The sequence below is a fragment of the Galeopterus variegatus genome, unplaced genomic scaffold, assembly GCF_000696425.1.
Source record: "Galeopterus variegatus unplaced genomic scaffold, G_variegatus-3.0.2 Scaffold1936, whole genome shotgun sequence".
Classification (NCBI taxonomy): Eukaryota; Metazoa; Chordata; class Mammalia; order Dermoptera; family Cynocephalidae; genus Galeopterus; species Galeopterus variegatus.
The window spans coordinates 29,013-31,288 of record NW_007728047.1 but is presented as its reverse complement, the minus strand read 5'-3'; the positions used below and the strand labels follow the sequence as shown (position 1 = coordinate 31,288).

The following is a 2,276-nucleotide window of genomic DNA, read 5'->3' as shown; positions in this document are numbered from 1 at the left end:
TGGTGTTACGACACCAAGGTCAAGGGTTCAGATCCCTATACCAGCCAGCTGCCCCCCCCCCCCCCCCAAAAGCTACTACACACTAACACTTATAATCTCCCTTGGTAACACTGCTTAAAATAATCTATGATGTGCTAATTTTATCAATGATTAAAAATAAAATCCTCCTCCCTGCCCCAACTTAAACAGCAAAAAAAACCCCAAAAAACAAAACCTAGGATATCCAAAAATGTTGAGTCATTTCTACTAATGGGACAGGATTTGTTTTAAATAAAAATTCACATTAAAAAAAAAATGCAAAGGGGAATAAAGAGATTCATATAAGCAGCCATCTTCTAAAGAAGCCAGGGGTGAGCAGAGAAACTGCTATTTCAGCATAACAAGCACCAGTACCAAATTCTTTCAGTCTCTGTGGAAGGCTCCAGCCTGGTATCCTTTCAGGCATCTGAAATAGGCTATTACTGAACTAGAAATGAGGGAGAAGAACAAAGCCAGACCTTCCATTAGGAAATGTGTGTATGTGTGTCCATGTGTGTGCATGTGAATGCATGTTCACAATTAGGGTACAAAGCACAGGCAAGAAAAATCTGCTTATATATAATCCAAATAAACTAGATATTGATGATAAGTCCATTTGTGAAATGTATTACTAATAACCATAGAAAAGAAGCAAGACGGGCCGGCCGTGGCTCACTCGGGAGAGTGCGGTGCTGATAACACCAAGGCCACGGGTTCGGATCCCATATAGGGATGGCCGGTTTGCTCACTGGCTGAGCGTGGTGCTGACAACACCAAGTCAAGGGTTAAGATCCCCTTACCGGTCATCTTTCAAAAAAAATAAAAAAATAAAAGAAGCAAGAGAAGGGCTCTCACCTTGGCTCTTTTCCTGGCATGACCATGATTGGATGTCCGCCTCTGTAAGAAGGGGATTAGAAAATATTAAAGGTGGAAAAATCAACACTGAAGTTAAAAGAAATACATGTTTATAAAGAAAAAGCACTAACTGTAAAAACTACTGCAACAATAGCTAGACTATGATGAGAACCACTTGGTGTGGTTGTCCCCCTACTACAACTCCAGTAACTGTGATATGGAGGGGACCACAGGCCACCTTCAGACAAATCACTGTTCACCATGAAGATAAAGAGAAGGAGGACACTGATTTGTTAGCCAATTTTACAGACTGACAAAAATTACTTTTGGACAAACTATGGAATCCTCTCCTGATTGGGATGCTTCTGGAAATGTTACTACCAAAGCATGAGAGAGTGGAGAGAGGTTCCCCCCACTCCCTCCAAGCTTGTTCACAGGAGTCATTTAATCTATAATGAATGTGAAATATGGCCCTAAACCATAGTTTATAATAACATCTTTATAGGACAACACATTCCAAAGTTCCAACTTGAGATGCTCAAAATACCTGTCCCTATAGCTGCAGAAATGGAATGAAGAGTCTTCTTCCCAAATGCCTCCCTTCCTAAATCTGAGCATTCTACCAGTTCTATGCTCCTGGTGGTGACCCTTATAGTTTGTCTGGGTCAGAGATATAAGATGGGACAGGATAAAAGAAGGGAGCATGGAAGATAGGGACAAGACCTCCAGAGCAAAGGGAAGAGAGTACGGGTAAGGAGGAAGGTAGAACACGAGGAATAAAGGCCAGAGGTGGGATTAGGGAAGGAATGGCTAATTAATTTATAAGATTTCTGAACATCTGAGAAGTCAAAATGGGTGCTTTTGGGAAGTGATTGAGTAGGGTCACATACATAATGAGGCAGTTTTCTGAGATATTTTAAAAGAAACTCACTGCCTTGGGATGTAAAAAGAATTGCGGCTGGAGGGTGGGCAAGGGTAAACAAGTCAGAGACAGAATACCAGCATGGTCTTGGGTGGGTGAGGATTCTCTTTCCTTGGTCCTCTTCCCTAGTTTGCAAACAACAGTGTCACGATGCAAAATGGAGAACTGAGAAGGTAGATGAAAAGAGTAAGAAATGATGGTGGATCTATCTGGTCAGTGGCAAAATATGTCGCATCAAGGTAAGATTCATGGTCCAGAAATATGAAGCAGTATTTGTTGCTACTTTTTCAAATAGGCAATTCACACACACATGGAAACATTCAAAAGGTATACTGGGGATATATATAGAACACATTTATCCCCCCAGATACCTGGTTCTATCCTATGGGTCAACCAGTATTGAATTTCTTTTAGATGTATCCAGAGATCTTCCATGCTTATACAGTACTAATATTATTATTACTATTATTGTAAGGCCCCA

The 2,276-nt window shown here is 40.9% G+C and overlaps 1 protein-coding gene across 3 annotated transcripts in view; it reads right to left on the bottom strand.

The window, feature by feature from the left end:
* R3HDM2 (R3H domain containing 2) overlaps positions 1-913 on the bottom strand; it is a 43,857-nt gene extending 42,944 nt beyond the window's left edge. For all 3 annotated transcript variants that reach the window (XM_008579654.1, XM_008579655.1, XM_008579657.1), the window contains exon 1: positions 874-913. The gene's annotated coding sequence lies outside the window, so the exon portion shown is untranslated. The remainder of the gene's footprint in view (positions 1-873) is intronic.
* Between the last annotated feature and the right edge of the window lie 1,363 nt (positions 914-2,276).